Raw genomic sequence first — 5,759 nt, forward strand, 5'->3', positions numbered from 1 at the left:
GGCCTCATATGCAAAGTTTGGGCTAGTTTGCCCTTGTATCTGTAACATATTAGATTACGTGTCGGTTAGGAGTTAGAGTTTTACCCGTGCACGGTTAGGTGCACGCCTGAATTAGAAAGTCCCCGGACTATAAATATGTATCTAGGGTTTATGAAATAAAACAACAACCAACGTTCAACACAAACCAATCTCGGCGCATCGCCAACTCCTTCGTCTCGAGGGTTTCTTCCGGTAAGCACCATGCTGCCTAGATCGCATCTTGCGATCTAGGCAGCATAAGCTTATTACGTTGTTCATGCGTTGCTCGTGCTTGAAGCCTTTTTGATGGAGAGCAACGTAGTTATCTTAGATGTGTTAGGGTTAGCATTGTTCTTCGTATCACATGCTTGTCGTAGTGCAACCCTTATACATCTAGCCGCCCTTACACCTATCTTAGGTGTAGGGGCGGCACCCCGCTTGATCATTGTTTAGTAGATCCGATCCGTTACGGTTGCTCCTTGTTCTTCAAGGATTAGTTTAATATCCGCAATAGTTAGGCCTTACAAAGGGTTGGAGGATCCAGCGGCGTGTAGGGTGTAGTTTGCTAGCCCTAGACAGGATGTTCCGGGGATCAACCTTGTGTTGGTTTTTAGGCCCTGTCTAGGATCGGCTTACGATCACCGTACGCGAGCGCGAGGCCCAATCGTGAGTAGGATGATCCGATTATGCGGTGAAAACCCTAAATCGTCGTAGATCGCTTTAGCTTTATCTTGATCAAGCAGGACCACCATATATTCGTACACCTCTTACGAATCATGGGTGGATCGGCTCTTTGAGCCGATTCACAGGACAACCTGAGAGCCGATCGAGGCTCGTATTTAACGTTTACGTGTATGCCATGCAGGAAACTAAGCGAGGCATCATCCAACACCTTCCTGACCAGGTATAGGTCGGGTGGCACGCCCTTGCGACAGCATCGGACGTGCGACCAGAAGGCTTTGCGGGCCGTCGCTCTGAGGGACTGGGGCCAGCCGCAGCCCTGAGTTGTTCCCGGCTCTACGGTGTTGCCAGTCGCTGCCCGCCGGTGGGTTTCTGACCGCAACACATTCTGGCACGCCCGGTGGGACGACATCCACCGCATCGCCATCTACATCCGAGATGGCGGAAAGCACTCCGGTCAAGTACAAGGACCCAGAAGCATGACAAGCTCAAGAAGAAGCATGATGAGATCAAGGCAGTCCTCGAAGCCGACCTCATCGGCTCTTTCCACAGAACCCGCTCCCAGGGCATCAGGTGGAAGGGGTTCTCACCTGAAGGCGCGCTCGATGGAGTGGACATGTCCGCCCCGTCAGAAGAACGCACCAGGTCGCTGCGTCAGGAGATCAACTTCATGGTGGCTCATTCGCTGCACCGCCACTCTGAGAGCCTGGTGAACACTTTGGAGCGTGTCGCTCTGCGCGTGATCCAGGAAATCATGAGCCATCAGTATTCTCCGTCGGGACCAGCTCTGGGGACTTACAAAGGGGAGATGCCACTCCAGTCCCGTCCACCGCTGCCGTTCGCGTTGGCAGCACCAGGAGTGCGATTTCACCGGCATCCACCGTTAACATGGTGGAGCGCACTTACTCTGGAGGGTGCCAGCCAAGATCCTCATTCGACATCAACATGATAGGGCTCGAGCACCACCCTGGTAAGGACAGAGACGAGGGCAGCTGCTCTCACAGCGAAGACAAGGAAGAAGCCGTTCCACGCGACCGGCTCCGGCACTATGTATGGGCAAACGCGGTAATGCCGATCCATGAGAGTGGCCCCAAAGATCTGTGAGGAGACATCGCCAGACCTTCATGGACCTAGTAACATGGAGGCCGATTCTAGAAATCGGCCAAAATCATCCTCACCATGCATTCGGCCTGGGTTCAACGTCGATCTAATGGGCAATGGGATGCGTCGGCTGATGCACTGGAAGAAATCCACATTGTTCCTAACAAAGCCGACGTTCACATCATAGCACCTTGGCTAACCATAGAGCCGATATCAGCAGTTACCTGGCAGAATCGGCTCGGGGGGCACCTAGTCATTGAGCATGTGCGACACCATTGATCATGTACGGAGAAATATTGGTGGCCAATAGGGAAATCGGCCAGTAAAAAAAAATCGGTACATGCAACCAGGGCCGATGCACAGACATTGCCTTCAGAATGTTAAGAAAGCCGGTGCACGGCAGTCAACTTTGACAAGTACAACGAAGCAAGTTTACATGCATCAGTTTACACAAAGAGGCCTTACTGAAGAAAAGCATTAAGGGCGTGAAGAGCATCGGCACGGATTCGATCCACCTCGGCGATCTCGGCCTCGTCGTCCTCGTCTCTCCCCATCACCGGCTGGCTGCTCAGGGCACGAATTTCAGCCAGGTCGGTCTTCAGATCAGCTGTGAGACCTTTTGCTTCCTCTTGGGAGCGAGCAATGAGGGTTTCCTCATCTTGGATAAGTTGTTTGGTCTCCCTGGCCCTCTTTTCAAGGTCCTCCAGTTCCTTGCGCAAGGTCTCAAGTTTGACACTATGGGTAGAAGTGGCGGTCTTGGCGTCTAAAGCGGCTTTCTTCTCGTTGAGCCGTTGACATTTGTCTGCAATATCGGCTCTCAACGGGAGTTGGGCATGGCGAAGAGTAATCCTTTGACGAGCCGACTGCACCCTTGACCTGAAAACTGATAAAGTCACTGCCGGCCAAAGCTTAACTTGCAGCGTCACTGGGAGACGGGGCTGGATGTCCTCGAGGATGCCCTTGATTGCCTCGGGGTTCTCGACCAGGGTTTCGACTGAGGAGGAGAGCAAAACTTTGAGACGCTGGAGCGGGCCATCGACCGCGCTAGGATCTGGCTCTTCACCTGCTTTGGAAACAGCTGGCTCGATGGAGTCGGGGTCGAACGTCAGCAAGCTTGAAGGATCACACCCCTGACAGACGAGCAAAAGCAGCATGAGCATACGACAGAGGAAAAGAGTAGGCCCGAGAGAGTGGAGCTTACCTCTCCCAAGAAAGCAAGGGAAGCCGATGTTGTGACAATCGGCTTTGCGGTAGTCTGGGCCAGGTTAGCCACTTGGTCAGTCACGCTTGGCGAGTTGGATAGGCCAAGGGTAGCAGATGGCATCGGCACCTCTTCAACGTCCCCGCTAGAGGTCCCATTAGTCTGCAAGGGAAATGGTGAGGCAATCCAATTAGTAACAAGACGATATGGAACACGAGCTGTTGAGGTAATTACATTTGAAACTTCCTGGCTCGGCGAGGAGACTTGTGGGCCTGTGCGAGCCCTTTTGACGCATCGACGCTTCATGCGTGACCCCGTTTGGATCGGAGCCTGAAGGACAGCAGGCTCGGGAGTCGACCTTTTCCTAGAAACCGACGTTGGCGAGTCCGTCCGGCTCTGTGTGGTGGATCTTTCGTATCGCTCGGGGAGGAGTCCCTTGGACTGGATCGTGCTCCCTCACTGGAGTTCTCTTCAGTGGAAGTCTGAAAGAAGAGGTACAACCATTTTACAAAGGTTGGGAAGGCAAATGTGTTCGGTCAAGACACGAATCAACTTACGTGCAAGCTTTCCTGGGCGGGAGCTTTGCGCTTCAGGGTCTTCCTGACAGCCACCTTCCTCACTGTCGTCCTCGCCTGAGTCGAGGCTCGGGGGGCAACTGGCCCCAAAGTTGCTTTACTCTTGGGAGCCGATTTCGGTGAAATCGGCTGACTCTGCATTATGACTTTCTTCAGAGGTGGCGAGCTCTGGCAGAAGAGAACCACTGGGGCCGGAGGAAGGAATACGAAGGGGGAGCCATCGGCTTGCGTGGGAGCCGGGCCATCTTGTTGCTGCCAGGAGAGGGGGTCAGGTCACGGACAATCACCATAAGCGGTTACAAGAAATGTTTGAGTAATGGTACCTGGTCTGCAGGGACGTCATACTCGGCATCAAGTTGTCTCAGCAGCGGTCCTAAAGCCCTTCTGAAGACATGGGTCTTCCACATGGACCACCAAGTCTCGAAACCATCGGTAGTGAAAGAGAAACGGAGGTCGTGGGGAATTGGAATGGCCAAAGCATCAAAGAAGGTATAGCATCTTTGGCCAGTAAGGATGTCAGGCAGTTCAGCTCTGCTTGCGGTCAGGTGGTGTAAGAAGAAGTGTGGAGGCACCTGCCCAAGACCAAGCTGTCGGGCTACCACCACCGGTTGGTAACACTCATAGCCAGGCTTGATGATCCGGTTCGAGGTACTCATGCCAACGGGGAGGAAGCAAGGACGAATCATGATGGAATACAGGTGCTGGGTGCTAGTGTCATCGGCAAAGTTATCCAGTCGAAAGGAGACTGGGTTTTCAAAGTTCTCCGGTTCGGTATAAGGAAAGAACAGGGGGTTGTCCAAACCTTGGAAGAAGATCTTGAACCACCCTGCTGCTTCCTTAGGGATCAGCCTGCTGCCTGGGAGACCATACAAAGCTTGGCCATAGCTGGTGCATCGGATTTCCTTTCCGTTAACATCTGGAAAGGTGCAGGAAGTCAAAGGTGGGAAGTCTGGGATCTGGTTCTGGAAGTATAGCTACGCCCATAACTGAATGAACCACCAGGGGCCGCCAGTTTTAACTGTCTTTTGAGAGAGCAGTTTGACAGACATCAGTTGAAGAGATCGATAGACCTCTCCAAGAAACAGTTTGCCTAGGCCAAGTTGGGTGCCTTTAGCCAGTTCATAGGCCAGGGAAAGGTAACTCTTGGTAGGGGCAAGGGATGGGCCACAGAAGATGAAGTGCTCCAACCAGAAGTTCAGAAAGGCTGTGTGTTCTCTCTCTGTCACAGGGCCTTTGGTCTTCATATAACGTTTGAGGTAGGCTCCCCAGCTGGTACACTCTTTTTTAGAAGAAAGGGTGAAAGGGACTCTCGGCAGTTTGAATGCAGAAGGGCTTGGGGATGCAATGTCTAGGCCTGTGATCATGGCTACATCCAGCAGAGTTGGTGTCATAGGGCCATGGCCAAACATGAAGCAGTTCAGTGCGTCAGACCAGAAGTAGCCGATAGTTTTCAGAATATTTTCATTATTCTCAAGAGGAGACAATGATAATGACAGGGCATCGGCTATCCCTATGGCTTCCCAGGTGGCATAATGGGTTTTGGATACTCTATTGTACCATGCCACCCAACCCTCAAGAGGATTAGGCCAGGCTCGCAGGCAGTCGGCCCAGGAAGTCAGATCTAAGTTCTGATTCACGAAGGGGATTACTGTTAGCTTCGCATGAAATTAAGAGGGCGGGACTCTCGGAAGAACGAGGACCGAGGCACATAGAATTTGCGAGAGAAGGATGTGGCAGCAGGATGTCTGAAACCTAAAATTGATAATGGAATAGAATATTAATTCAGGTGTTTGCTGTTTATTCCTAACATTGATGCACATGGCAAGGGGGCTGTTGAGGATTACCTTCAAACCGGAGACCATGGCGTTGGCGTTGGAGGATTCCGCCATTGGATGCGTTGAGGAATCGGGACGGCGCGGCTGAGATCTGAGATTCGTGGAGCTGCCGGGGCGGCGATTTGGGGATCTGAGTTTCTCAGACGAAGGGCGCAGGTTACCGTTTGGAGGAGCAGTTAGGTTGGCCTTACTCCCGTTTTATCATAGAGGCTGATGTGGTACCATCGGCTCTTTTGGGGAGTGCTTGACTCTGGCTATCAGAAAAGTTAAGTGAAGATATTCTTTCATTTTAAGATGAATTTTTTAGATTGGTGATAAAGTCAAGGGGGCAAGACGCCATAACATGAC

This window comes from Lolium rigidum, unplaced genomic scaffold (assembly GCF_022539505.1).
Source record: "Lolium rigidum isolate FL_2022 unplaced genomic scaffold, APGP_CSIRO_Lrig_0.1 contig_53713_1, whole genome shotgun sequence".
Taxonomy (NCBI): Eukaryota; Viridiplantae; Streptophyta; class Magnoliopsida; order Poales; family Poaceae; genus Lolium; species Lolium rigidum.